The sequence below is a fragment of the Pogona vitticeps genome, chromosome 3 (genome assembly GCF_051106095.1).
Source record: "Pogona vitticeps strain Pit_001003342236 chromosome 3, PviZW2.1, whole genome shotgun sequence".
NCBI lineage: Eukaryota > Metazoa > Chordata > Lepidosauria > Squamata > Agamidae > Pogona > Pogona vitticeps.
Genome location: NC_135785.1, coordinates 130203789 through 130219150, shown reverse-complemented (window position 1 = coordinate 130219150; position 15362 = coordinate 130203789). Strand labels below are relative to the sequence as shown.

Genomic DNA, 15362 nt, shown 5'->3' with positions numbered 1-15362 from the left:
ATGAAAGAGTTCTAAAGATTGGAATATAGCTTTCAAGTCTGTATTCTGCAGAGCAGGCATTACAGCATCAGTTTATCTGAGAGGTTAAAGGGTGTATATGTTTCTCCATTATATGTGTTTCTTTGCTTTTCCATTTCAGTAAATCCAAAAACAGACTTTCAAAATATTTTGGTAGAAATTGATTACAGCCACATCCCAGGTGTTCTTTCTTCTGGACTGCTGTATCAGCCATAGTGCAGATAATGTGCTCATCTTCTGGGATCCTCTCTCACTGGCTAATTCTCATGAGGGAAATTTCTGTTGGGCTTTGTGTGTAATATATGTATACAGGACTTAAACGTCTTTTTTAGAAAGCCAGGAAATTCAATGCTTCAAACCCTCTTTTGCTCATTACCATTCATACTTGTTAAAACAGCCATGATAATTGTTTTGTGTTATGGTGAGAATTGATTGATGAAAAAGGACTCAGCTTCCAGAATTTTCCCTTGTTTGATGTCCCTTTGTAAATGGTAGGGTGCACAAGACAATATCCTGTAGACCATCTTGACTGTTGACAATGGTCATCTACTTTCAGGCTCCCCTTTGCTGTGAAAGAATTCCTGCTGGCAATGAAGGTATGATACTGGGCAGGCATTCCTGGCATTTTGAATTGTGCATACAGAAACACAGTATCACAGATTTATAAAACAGAAGTTTTTAAAAGAATTGATTATATGATATATGAACTCGTCACGAATGAAGAAACAGATATTTCTTGAAGAATGAATGGAGAACTCAATGAAAATGTCAAGTCACTGTGTAGTGTGGTTGTGCAAAAGGCTTTGGGGAATATTAAGAAAGAGATTTAGAACAAAACAATGTAATGCTTTCATAGTAACCTGTACGGTTGCCACATTGCAGAATACTGCATAGTGCTCTTTACCTCACCTCAAAAGGTCCCTTGCACAATTGGAAAAGGAGGGAGAGAGAGCAATGAAACCATCTACAGGCTGAAACACCTTTTCTGTAGAAAAAACCTAAAAGATTTATAATTTTCTTTCTGAATAAAAAATTACTATATAGAAGGCATCACAGACGTCATGTATCACAGAATCATGCATAATGTGGAGAAATGGGAGGACGAGACTGTAACAATCACCTCTACCTAAAGAGAGTATTATGTTGGGCAAAGAGTCACTGTGAGCACAAATCTACCACCTTTATCTCTGAGGTTGGTCCTCTAGGCCTCAGAAGTGTGTAGCATATGCCCCATGGACAAGCCTGACCTTAAAAGAACCTTAAAAGAAATCTTCATTTACCTTCAAAGCACTTAAGCATGGGCTTTGTGTTTCCTTAGATAACACAACAGTTCTGCAATGTAGGACCACTCAATAGTAGCAAGTTAGTGACCTTCTTCCAATCCACTGGATTAGGTATAACCCTGCTGTTTCAAGAAACTAGTCCTCAGTTGAGATTATAATTGTTTTTATTAAGAAAATAAAGTTTCATAGAAATCAGTTGTTTGCAAAAGCATTAGCATAAATATATCCAAAGTTACAGTGGTTAAATACATCTGCTATTTCTTATTAAAATAAAAAAACTAAACTCTAAGTAATCATTGTAGCTTCTAAGATGGGCTATTCCCCCTCCTTCTTCTGGGTTAAAAAAGACAAACCATTTCTTCCTTTTGCTACATCTCACTAGCATTCAATCACATGTCACGAACCATCAACAAAACAAAGAAGAACTCTTCACATATCCCATCTTTTCTATATGTCTAAGACCTCTTTCTTCTCAGCAATTAACCAATTCACTTCAAAGAGGCTTAACACAACTCTCCACCCAGAATTTTCATGAGTCCCAGGTGAGTTATCTTGCTTCCAATCAACTGGTATGCATGTTTGGTCTTCTCGGGCCTCTCCCTGTGTTTTTGTGCTCTTATCACAGCTCCTTCTGTACCAGGCAGGCAGTAAATCTGAAAAACAGTTTCACGGTTTAACACATTCCATTGCTGTAAAATCATGTTACACTGAACCTATCAGTCTCCATTTTCTTTGTCTACAATTCCCACTATCCTTCAAATCATCACAAAGACTATTTCCCCCTCACACATAATAGGAGAATAGGAGATGTTGTATTTGAAGAGCATTGTCCTGGATGAAAGCTTGCCACTTCATCAACTACTGCCTGCTATCTTCTGTTCTTCTCAGTATTCTAATAGCATTTCTGATGTTCATAAAGGCAAAATAAATGGATCAGGTGGAGCAACAGGCAGTGAGAAAAGGGGAATTCTCAGGGCTCTGTGGACCCCCCAAAAAGGTGGGGCAGGCTCCCACAGAAGACGTGGGACCGTAGCAGGGATACTGGAGAGACCAAAGAATCCAGACTGCAGAGGGGTTTTTTCAGAGGAGTTTACTTTCCTCAATTGCAACTGACTCGTGAAATCGCCATGATGAATCGGTGCGTAGCTGCTCAGAGAAGGGGGAGAAAGGAAGATTTATGATCTGACTGCATGAACAGAAGCTGATTGGCTATCTCTACAGCAAGTAACAGACCAGATGTTTTGTTTCTCTCTGGGAAGTTTGAGTGTGGAGACGATCTCTTAAGGGGCAGAGGATCTTGGCAAACTTTGGAGATTTTTCTTACTACGCCATAACTGAGAAAGTGAAACTCAATGTCTTTCCCATCCCAATCCCGCCCCCCCAAGGTTTGGCTTTTTATAAATTAGAAGCTTGAGAATTGTTAATGGCTATGAACAGCTTAAATGTAAGGAACTTTACTTTGAGCCATAAAGGAGGACTATATATCAAATAGTCACTTTTATGACCAGAGTGCTTTCCGCAAGACTCTGAATCAGCTTTGGCCAAGGAGTGAGGAGGGAAGCTGAGCAACTTCATCTGTCAGAATCTAATGGTTTTTGGATGAAAATTCTAAGAGCGAGACGCATCTTTGAGATTTTGAAATGGAAATCGATCTGATATTCTGTCTTCAGGAATTTCAGTCTAATCTCATCAATCATTTTAAGGCTCAAATTTCAGAACTGAAGACAGATATTAAAGTAATACTTCTTGGCTTGGAGGCTTGGACACTATGATAGCAGGAGACAAACAGACAGTATCTTCTGAATCAGCTGAACAACTATCATCACTAGAGAGAGAGGGAGAGATGACTGTTCCTGAGGAGAAGATGGGAGATGAAACGACTGACTGCTCTGAACTAATCGAACAACACCGGAGAGGCAGAGAGAGACTCTTGTTTTTAAAAAAACAGAATAAAATACTTAAAATGAGGAAAGGAGGGGCGGGGCCAAGGTGGGAGAGCACATGGATTTTATCCTGCTGGAAAATAATGTTAAAGAGAAGACATGGGTGAATTTAGAGGCAGAAATTTATGATCAGAGGTCGAATGGATCTGTGTTGCTTGGAAATCGATATGGATTATATTGAGAGGAAATTAGTAAATTGCATAGAAAATGTCTTAATGAAATTTTATAGATGACATTTTAAAATTGGTAAAAGGGGAGTAAGAAATTAAGCTTGGAAGTTTGATACTGGAGTCAAGAAGCAAAAGTGAAAAGGGGAAAGAATCCTGCGGATTAAATGATAACATTTCTTGGTCCTGAGAGATATATATTCACATAGAAAGCAATATGAGTAATTACATTATGAACAATTATGGCCAGATGGGAAGCTAAAAGATAAAATTTCATAAAGGTCAATGAAGAATAATAATACTAGATCCTTAGGCTCTTATGGTTTATATATAGAGCTTAAATATGACTGAATCACTATATTGATTATATAGATGAGATTTACATTTTTTTTAACCTGTAAAAGTGGGGATCTTTTAGAAATATATTGAGCTGGCTTAGAGCTTCTATGTGGGGAGGTGTGCATGGCTAAGCTACCTTTATGACGGAATTAGAATTGCTTACGATGAGTAGTGGTTAGAGGTGAAAGCAGGTGAAAGAATATGTAGTGACTATATATATAGCACTTTAAAAGCCAGTAAAAAGAATGAAAGAAATGAATTCCTAGATTCACAAGGCTATAAATAATTAAAAATCCCTGATTTATACATGGAGCAAAGAAATATTATAAAAATGGGGAAGTTACTTGCTGAATGTCTTAAATGGTAGATAAATATAGGCAATGCTCAAATTAGATTACATATTCTGATCACAACTGTTTAGAAGGTATTGAGGATGAGTTAGAAATATGAAGATACTAAGTAACTGGTGAATTATAGTTGGTCTATGCAACTAAGAATGGCTTGAATATAAGATCAATACAGGTTTAAGATTATATATTAGATAATTTAAGTATGTTAATCTTTAGGGTTTATGTAGTCAGAATTATATATTACATTGATATGGCCTAAAGATGCTTAGTAGGGCAATATGGTTTATGTAGTCAGGTTTATATGTTAGATGGATATATTCTACCCGTATATATGTTTTTGTGTTTGTTTTGTATGTTTGTCTATGTTTAATAAAAAATAATAAAAAAGACAAAATAGACAATGTGGTGGAGGAGGAAGAAACCATTAGTGTGGAAGATTTTTAGAGAAATATCTGCTGTTTAGTTTGTATTCAAACTGTGCAATGAGTTTGGAAGAAAGTGTCCAGATGAGGTAGAAGAGGAATAATCAAACACTTCTGGATCAGCTGCTGAATGGTTCAAGTAATCCTAAGTCACTCTCAGGTTAGTTCATTCATTCCTACCAATTATTGAACTTGGTTCCATATCTTGGAGTGGTGGTAAAAGTGATGGAATTTGAACACAAAAGTTGGGAACTAGTTATTTCAATGAAAAAGGATGTGACAAAGTCAAAAGAGATCGACAGCTATACCTCCAATAAAAGGTCAAACTTTCTTCCACAGGAACTCATTCCCCCATGCACCTTTGCAAGTTATGGAGAGTTCTTTTGACTCTCATGGTGCAGCAGGGCACTTTTCAAAGGGCACAAAAAAAGGTCCATAAAAAGCATGGAAGCTCTACCACCTGCCAGTTCGATGGCTTCCTGTTCCATAATTGAGCTTGAAGAGTACCTGTTGAATTATGGGACTGGGAGTTCATTAATTCTGAAAACCCAGTCCCTAGTATTTCATGCTCCCATGTACTATAGTTATTGATATTCAATTTGTTGTTGATGTTCAAAATCCTTCTTAAAAATGCAATCAAAATAACACTGAAATTGTTTATTAATATATTACTATAGCACAAAACTTGTTTAAATTGTCAACTGACATAGTGCCAAAATTGTAAATTAAAAAATCATAATGGAAAATTACTGTTATTCTAGTGGCAATTCAAACCAGTGAACATGATAAAACAGTGGTATTAAATCCTCTGCCATGCCTCGCTGTGTATATCCTGATTTACCATATTCTTTGCACCATAAGACACACTTTTTCACCCAAAAACATTTGGGGAAAAAGTGTATGTGTCTTATGGGGCGAATACTGTCCCCTCCGCGCCACCATCACTGGCTTCTGAGGCTTCCGGAGGCCCCGTGGGGGTCCCCCTGCCACCATCGCTGGCTTCTGAGGCCTCCGAAGGCCCCGCGGGGGTCCCCTCACCACCATCGCTGGCTTTAGAGGCCTCCGAAGGCCCTGCGGGGTTCCCCCCGCCACCATCACTGCCTTCTGAAGCCATTGGAGGCTTCCGAAGGCCCCACGGGGGTCCCCCCAGGCCACCATCGCTTGCTTCTGAGGCCTCTGAAGGCCCCGTGGGGGTCCCCCTGCCACCATCGCTGGCTTCTGAGGTCTCCGAAGGCCCCGCGGGGGTCCCCTCACCACCATCGCTGGCTTTAGAGGCCTCCGAAGGCCCTGCGGGGTTCCCCCCGCCACCATCACTGCCTTCTGAAGCCGTTGGAGGCTTCCGAAGGCCCCGCGGGGGTCCCCCCAGGCCACCATCGCTTGCTTCTGAGGCCTCTGAAGGCCCCGCAGTCGGCCCCCCATGCCACCACTGCTGGCTTCTGAGGACCTCCAGGAGGCTTTGGACCGGTAAGGTGCTGCTTTTTACTTTGTTAAAAAAATGTTCTGGGTGGGATTTGGACTGGGGGTATGTTTCTATGTTGTTTTGGTTTTTTGGTAATTTTTTTGCAGTCCCAGCATGGGACTTTCTCTATTTATTTTTATTTTATTTTTTGGTATTTAAAATTAGTTGCTGCTTTTTACTTTTTAAAAAAATGTTCTGGGTGGGTTTTGGAGGGTAGATTTGGGCTGGGGGTATGTTTCTATGTTGCTTGGTTTTTTGGTATTTTTTTTTTGCAGTCCCAGCATGCGACTTTCTCTGTTTATTTATTTTTATTTTATTTTTTGGTATTTAAAAATTAGTTGCTGCTTTTTCCTTTTTAAAAAATGTTCTGGGTGGGTTTTGGAGGGTAGATTTGGGCTGGGGGGTATGTTTCTATGTTGCTTTGTTTTTTGGTGGGTTTTTTTTTTTTTTTTTGCAGTCCCAGTGTGGGACTTGCTTCTCTTTATTTATTTTTATTTTTTCTAAATTTTGGTATTTAAAAATTAAGTGTGTCTTAATGTCCGGTGCGTCTTATGGAGCAAAAAATACGGTATGTTCTCAAGAAATACCTAGCAACATTCTGGAAATACCATAAAATCATTCACAAAAGAGAATTACAGAATAAAAACTGAGAGAAAATGCAGCAGCAACAACAACAAAGAGCACTGGGGACTGAAGAAATTACATCAAAAGCTCACGGGAAGCAGACAAACAAAAAACAGATTTACTTGGGACTAGCAATAACACAGTCTGCTTATCAGAGACAATATTGAAATGACTAGTGAAGAACATGGGACAAATAACAGGTCAAATGCTTATCTGATTGTGCACTGAGTGTTCATTACACTTAGGATTAAATGTATGTGTAAATGTGGGATGGACGATTGGCTCTCTTTTATAGGCTTTATTTGGATAGCTCAAAGCCTCCAGGGACTACCCTCCTTCCACTCCACTGCACTTTTCTGCATTATTTTTAATGGCTACTGCTGGCCTTTATTTTTCTAGCTTGGACAGACATTTTCTTTTTATTAATTTATTTACACAGTGCAATGCAAGAATGAAATATCTGGTGAATATACAGTATCTGCCTACTGTCTTTTGTCTTAGTACAGGACACTCTTTCTTATGCAAGTGACAAGAAGGGGGTACTTTTTTTCTTGCTTTGCATATCTAGGTTTGTTCTGGAATGGATGGGTGTCAAATGTGCAGTACTCTGATTTGGATTAGTCTTGAGTGTGGGCACACTTGCCAAGCCAAGCTTGTGAATGGGGGTACTAAGGAAATATCCTCTTTGCCCCAACACAGTTTTTCTCAGAGAATGGCTCCTTGGGAGGTAGGGAGGGAGGGAAGGAAGGAAAGAAGGAAATCTCTGCCTATGCACTAAAGATCCTCTACATTCTCAAATTTGTTGGCACTACATAGTATCCCCCAGCTCAGAACACAGCTCTTTGTTTTTTGTCATTTACTCCCCACATCACACCACTAATTTGGCCATTACTAATTCTGATTGGGGCAGGGTGGTTCTGGTTTGTATAGCAAATATTTTAAAACAAAATATGGTTGGATCACATTTATGGAGACTTCATTATTTCATGGGCTTCACTTGATTATCTTTCTGACAACAATAGCAGGACTAACAAATTGTTTGTTGGAACAATCCCAGACCCAGAGAGTATGAGCCTCTCTGTTGCAAGGTGTAAGTTTCTTCAGAAAAACAGGATTTAAAAAAAAACATTAAAGTTAAAAAAAATTGCTTCCTTTCAACTTCTGCTAATTCCTTTGGGTTGGTTTGTTTGCTAGTTTTTAGAACCAAAAATCCCCACAAGGAATCATTTCTAGATTTGTACACATTTAGTAAGATAGCGTCTGCAAGAAACACTGTTATGAGATGAGCCGTGCATCACTTCTTGCCAGAAGCATTAATTTCCATAACAGTGTATACTTTCATGGCAACAGAAGGTACCGTATTTTTCGCTCCATAAGACACACCTTTCCATAAGACGCACCAAATTTTTAGGAGAAGAAAACAGGAAAAAAATTATCTGCTTTCTTCTCCTAAAATTTGGTGAGCCTTATGGAGAGGTCCATCTTATGGAACACACCCTAGGGTCCTAGGGTGTGTTCCAGGACCCTTTGGAGCCTCCCCCTGCCTCCCTCGGGGGCCAGAGGGGGTGAAATCGCCACCTTCTGGGGCTCTTCTGAAGTTTCCCAAGCCTCAGAAAAGCCCCCAAAGGTGGTGATTTCATCCCCTCTGGCCCCCAGGGGAGGCAGGGTCAGTCTCCAAAGAGTCCTAGGGTGTGTTCCAGGACCCTTTGGAGACTCACCCTGCCTCCCTCGGGGGCCAGAGGGGGCAAAATCACCACCTTCTGGGGCTCTTCTGAGGCTTCCCAAGCCTCAAAAGAGCCCCAGAAGGTGGCAATTTTGCCCCTTCTGGCCCCTGGGGGAGGCAGGGTGAGTCTCCAAAGGGTCCTAGAACACACCCTAGGACCCTTTGGAGACTCACCCTGCCTCCCCCGGGCGACAGAGGGGGCAAAATAGGCAGCTTCCAGTACCTTTTCTGAGCCTTTCCAGGCTCAGAAAAGGTCCTGGAAGCTCCCGATTTTGCCCCCGCTGTCCCCATGGGGGGGTGGGGGGAGCCTGGCAAGGGTCCTGGGAGGCTACCTTGGACCCTTGCCACGCTCCCCCACCCCCCCATGGGGCCAGGGGGGGTAAAATCACCAGCTTCTGGGAGTGTTTGGAGGCTCCCCAAGGAACATGCTGGGGATAAATGTGATTAATTGATGAAGTACCATGGTGCATCTTGGTTATGCAATTGGGTGCATAAACAGACACAAAACTTAGGGTGTGGTTCCACTAGCAACTGCAGCTATATCTAAGTGTCATTTAAATCAATATATAAATTTCTGGGCACATGACACAAACGAATAATTGATTTATTTGGGTTTCAAAGTGAGGTTTTTTAAAAACTCACTCGTTTGTTTCATTTAGTCGTGTCCGACTCTTCGTGACCCCATGCACCAGAGCACGCCAGGCCCTCCTATCTTCCACTGCCTCCCAGAGTTGGGTCAGATTCATGTTGGTTGCTTTGGTGACACTGTCCAACCATCTCATCCTCTGTCGTCCCCTTCTCCTCTTGCCTTCACACTTTCCCAACATTAAGGTCTTTTCCAGAGAGTCCTCTCTTCTCATGAGATGGCCAAAGAATTGTAAGGGGAATGTGTGTGTGTTTAGTCGTTTAGTCGTGTCCGACTCTTCGTGACCCCATGGACCAGAGCATGCCAGGCCCTCCTGTCTTCTACTGCCTCCCGGAGTTGTGTCAAATTCATGTTGGTTGCTTCACAGACACTGTCCAGTCATCTCATTCTCGGTCGTCCCCTTCTCCTCTTGCCGTCACACCTTCCTAACATCAGGGTCTTTTCCAAGGAGTCTTCTCTTCTCATGAGATGGCCAAAGTACTGGTTTTCCGGTTCTGGTTTGAGGGAGGAACAGCGTTTGTATCAAGCTCTGCTCCCCTTTTAATCCTTTTAAACTTTTTAATTTTTATTTTTAATATTTTCAGAGCACTTAGGTGCTCAAGTGACTCCTTTTGGGACACATCCAAATCTGTCTCTGAAGTCTCAAGCTCTCTCTCTTCCTAGTTGGGAGTTTAAAGTACTTATTTACAAACCTTGAAGCTGCTGCTACGATAACAAGACGCTGCTATCTCTGGCTTCACTGCTCCCACTCTTCCATTCAAGATTAATTGCAGCAAGGCGTAATTGCTATACTTGTAGCTCTGAGTTGGACTTTTGGTAGCTAGTTGTTGAAAAGAGAAGGCTGAACTGTATGGGGGGTAAACGATGCAGAGCCAGCCCGGAGCAGCCGCTTGCAAGGGCGGTGAAACAACTGAAGATGGATGAGTTTGTAACAGCCAACTGTCCTGTGAGTAACCTTGCTACATTACCTATATCTTCCAGCATTCTCACTAATAACAGATTTGCTTTGCTGAGAGAGGGAACACTCTCGTCCCCACCGGGTGCTTGTGACTTATCTGCAATTTCGACACCTTGTACTCCCCTTACCCCCCAAAAAGTACAGTTCACCTCTGAAAGTAATCATGCTAAATTTCTAGCTGAACAATGTCTCCTAACAGCCCAAACAGTAATAGCCATCTTTGATAACCTACAACGGGTTTGCAACCAAATGAACTCAGTTGAAAGTGCTCTGGGGAAACTTACTGAGACCCTTCTTCAACCCAAGGATAATACACAAACCAGGGGGTTCAAAGAAAAGGCAGATGGCAGATTCAGCCGTAAAGATGGCATACAACAACTGGCTCCACAACAATTGGCTTCCCAATTGAATAGGGAGACAAAGTCATCAAAGATCTTTCAGAGCACTCAGGTGATGTTACAAATTGCTCCAATTGCCATCAACAGAAAGAGATGGGAGACACATAGATCAGTGATGATCTCCCTGAGTCAACTGTTAAATATAGAAGTGCGGAAGATTGACCTCAAGAATATTCGATGGCTCCCGCACAAGTATGGTCATAAAAGAGTTTGTCTCACCTTTGAACATGCTGTGATCCCTCTCATTCTCCTAAAAATGAGAACTTTTCTGGGCAAATTTCAAATTACTCCCTCAAGAGTTTTTTCTGAACCATCAACTTTGCCCCCTCTATGGAGCAGGCCTACTTCCTTGATCCCTGGGAGCAATCCTCAAAGAATAACCAGGGAAGACTTCAACTTTAGATCTGATTCCAATGCTGGGAAATCAATAAGGTTACAGTCAAAGAACTCAGTGATCTCCCCCTTATCTGATCACAGGTCTTCCCTTTGCAATAGAGAAGAAACACAAGCTCCCTTGATGACCTTAACAATAAATGGGAGGAAGTCAAAGCTAGTGTTGCTTCCGTATGTAATAAGACCATACCACTGAGAAGTTACCTAACAACGGATGACTCGGGTTTACAAGCCAAAGCTGCACCCCTCAATCAATATCCAACAGCAAGTAATGATAACAGCCAGATACAAGAACCTAAGCGAGATCTTAAGCATCAGATGGTACCTCATCAGGATATACCAGTTCTGATTACCTTAGATGGTGAAGAAACTGAAAACAACAAAGGACATCTCATGCATAGGGCTAGTTCACAAAAATCATTTGATTCTGAACTTCGAACATTAGCCACTTTGGAGAAGGACACGACCTCTCAACTCAGCCCTCTAAAAATGGCAGCTCAACCCACTCTACCGCTACACAGCACAATTCAATCTGCAGACATGCATCGCTCTGGAACGACCGACATGGCTACACCTTTCAATCTTAACACCCAGGATCCTTCCCTATCTCCTGATCTTATGGACTGACAGATAGCTATAAATGACACCATCTCTGTTCTGTCATGGAATATAGCAGGATGGAATGCAAAGAGCAATGACAATTCCTTCATCAAGTATCTCTCTAAATTCGATATCTTATTGCTGCAAGAGACTTGGGCACTAGGGGAAATTGAAGTTAATGGTTACTCTGCCCACCAAATAAGTGCCACTCCCAGTGAAAAGAGGGGCAGAGCCAAGGGTGGCCTTCTTATATTGGTTTCAACTAAGCTCAATATTATAATGACCAAACTCCCCTCCCTTAATCAAAATGCTGCAGCAGTGAAGGTCAAATTTAATCACAGTACAATAGTGTTCATCAATGTATATTTACCACCCCAGAGACGGAATGCCCAGATCGAACGGATTTACCAAGATCTTGAAACCTATATTCAAAACCTTTTGCTAACTAATGATGGCCAAATGATAATTGGTGGTGATTTTAATGCCAGATTGGGTACAAATGACTCTGCTCTTTATGCTGCTTATAATTTATGCCCACCTGATGGATTACACTTCCCCATAGTTACTAGGCACCTCTTTAAAGATACTATCAGTAATTATGCAGGTCTTAATTTGGCACAGTTAGTTTATCGGCTTGACCTACACATATTAAATGGAAGTACTTCAGGTGATATACCAGGGGAATTCTCTTTCTGGTCGGGAACGAGGATGAGTACCATAGATTATATGATTGTCAGCTGTAACATACTGAATACCGCCATTAATCTGGTGATCGACAGTAGGATTGATAGTGATCATCTGCCACTAAAATTATACCTGAAATTACAAGAACACCACACTCATATTGAGAAGGCCTTGCCTGTGAATCCTGAGATGATACTAACCAACTCCAGGATCAAATGGTCAGGAAAGGCCGCAATCTATTTCACTAATCTACTTAATAACAATCAGTTCTCTGAGATCCATTCCACCTTTCTCAAAGCGGGCCAAAGTAGCAATGTAATTGCGCTGTATGAAACACTAATAAATAAACTAGTAGACTTAGCTGATTCAAATAAATCAGCAAAAACCCATACTAACAAGCGCAGGTCCTATAACTGGTTTGATAAGGAGTGTGTTGATGCAAAAAAACTGGTAATTTCAAAATTTAAACAGAATAAAAACAAAAACCCATCATCAATGGAAGTGGAGGAACTGCTGCAACTTAAGAAAGACTATAAGAAATTAATTAAAGAGAAAAAAAGGAGAGCTCAACAGATAGAATGGGAAAAACTTATCAAAGCAGTCAGGGGGAAAGATATGAAATCATTTTGGGAATCCATAACACTTACTACCAACAATCTTTCAGTTAGGATGAACTCCTATATTAATGCTCACGTGTGGGAAGCCCACTTCCACGAGCTTTATGCCAAAAGAGACAATTCCTCATTTCATGTGAGTCGTCTTTATATGAATCTACCAGAATGGCACCCTGTATCAGTCTCTGAAATAAAAGACCTTGTAAACCAACTGAAAATTGGTAAGGCCCCAGGATGCGATGGTATTCCTCCTGAACTCATTAAGAACAACTGTGAATGGTGGGCTCCAATTCTGGCAAACCTTTTCACCTATATAGACCAAAATGCTCACATGCCATCGGAATGGGGTACAGCCATTATTATCCCCATTTATAAAAAAGGTAAAAAAGACAATCCAGCTAATTATAGGCCAATCAGTCTACAACCCATAATTAGTAAGCTTTATGCCAGACACTTATCATGGAAATTGATAGATTGGATGGACTCTGAGAGTGTTTTGGCAGATGAACAAGCTGGATTTAGATCTGGTAGATCTACACAGGACCATGCCCTTATTCTAAGGCACCTAGTAGATAAGTACACCAAGAAACCCCGAGGGTCCATATTTGCCGCTTTTATTGATCTTAGATCGGCTTTTGATCTAATTTCACGAGATAGGCTCTGGAGTAAGTTAGAATCTTCCTCAATAGATTGACGCCTTCTGCTGCTTATGTATAAGCTGCATGAAAATACAACGCTCAGAATTAGATGTAACAAGGAAGGACAATTGTCTGATAAAGTTCCAACCTATAATGGTGTGAAGCAAGGGTGTATATTAGCTCCGCTGTTATTTAATTTTTATATCAACTCAATGGTAACAGCACTCAGCCATCCAGAGTTTCATCCCCCCAAACTAGCCAATAGACATATATCACTTCTGTTATACACAGATGATGCAGTCCTAATTTCACAGACACCAATAGGACTTAAGAGAGCTTTATACGCTCTCGCACAATACTGTAAAGAAGAAATGCTCCAGATAAATTACTCAAAGACCAAAGTTTTAGTGTTTGCTCAGAGGCCCAGGATCTATAAGTGGTTAATAGATGAGCATGAGATTGAACAAATCAAGGCCTATAAATATTTGGGCGTTGTTTTCCAGTATAAAGGAAACCACAAGGCCCATGTTAACAATGTGGTACAAGCAGCACAAAAATCTAGCCTTACTATACTAAAATTCTTCTATTCTAAGGGAGGCCAGTACATTCCAGCTGCACTAAGATTGTTTCAGGCCAAATCCCTTAGTCAGCTCTTGTATGGGGCACAATTGGGCCCCTATTCTTCTTCTTCATTTATCCAGTTAGAAGTAGTTCAGTCCAAATTTGTGAGGGCTATATTACAAGTTCCAAGAGGGGTATCCAATGCAGCCCTCAGGTTTGAAGTGGGCTACCTGAAGGTTGAAGCCAGAGCTTGGCTGGCTATTTTTAACTTTTGGCTAAAACTAACCTTTCAACCAATTGGACTGACTTCACTGGTATTACAGGATAACCATCAGTCCCCTTGGAAGAGAGCAATATACCATAAAATCAACAGATACGGCTATTCAGTAGAAAGTATCCAACAAATGGGATATGATAAGGCCAAGAGTAATCTTAGGCAGCGTATTATTGAGACAGAAAGGCAGCAGGATCTTGGTATTATTAGAAATAGGTTTACAGTTGACAACGCATTGCTCCCACTGAAACCGGCAAAATATCTCTACTTAGCCTTAACACCTAAACAACGCAAAGCTCTTACTTTGGCCCGCTTCAATGCACTCCCGTCAGCAGTCCAGGATGGGAAGTATAACAAGACCCCTTACACTCAGCGTCTATGCCCCTGTAACTCTGGTGAGATTGAATCTATCTCCCATGTGTTACTTCACTGTGCTTTTTACTCTAACATTCGAGAAGTCCATGTTGACCCTTACATAAGGGCATTTCCTGGACAATCAGAGGCACACTACACACAGCTTTTGCTGACAGGACGATGCCCTGGCAGATATATTGGGCTTAATTCAGATATGCTGACAAAAGTTGCTAAGTTCTGTGCTGCTGCAATAAAAATCCGTGAAGGAAAGGTTCCACCTAAAGCGCAGTTATAGAATCTGTAAATTGGTATACACCAATTAATGATCACACGGGCTATATGAGCTTTAAAATAACAAATTTGGCATTCTATGCAAGCTGTAATAGCCCATAGATAAGGCCTATGATAGGGAGGTAAGACATACCTAGTAAGATGTATATATGTATATAGATGCTTTTAGTGCTTTGGTGTTTTTAGTGTTTTTAATGTTTTTATATTGTTCTTATGTTCTTATGTATCTTACTTTTGCTGGTCAATGACCGCAATAAACATTTATTATTATTACTGGAGCCTCAGCTTCAGGATCTGTCCTTCCAGTGAGCACTCAGTTGATTTCCTTTAGAATTGATAGGTTTGTTCTCCTTGCAGTCCAGGGGACTCTCAAGAGCCTCCTCCAGCACCACAACTCACTAGCTGGTGCTTTTTAAAATACCTCACTTGCAAAATGATATATTTCAATTCAGTTTTGTGATTCTTGATTTTCTTCATGCTTTTTTTTAATTTTGAGCATCACTTACACCGTGGTTTTGCCACTCCATTTTTTAAAATAATCCTTTAAAAATGTTTAGCAATGCATCACTTAGTGTACTGTGACCATTAGTCTTCTTTTTTCATTATCAAGTTTGTCAATGCAT

The 15362-nt window shown here is 40.9% G+C and overlaps 1 long non-coding RNA gene across 1 annotated transcript; it reads left to right on the top strand.

Moving 5' to 3' along the window:
* The first annotated feature begins 5950 nt into the window (after positions 1-5950).
* Positions 5951-6414, top strand: LOC144587985 (uncharacterized). Its single transcript, XR_013543270.1, has 2 exons — positions 5951-5991; positions 6147-6414. It is a non-coding gene; the product is annotated as an uncharacterized LOC144587985 (long non-coding RNA).
* The last annotated feature ends 8948 nt before the right edge of the window (positions 6415-15362 follow it).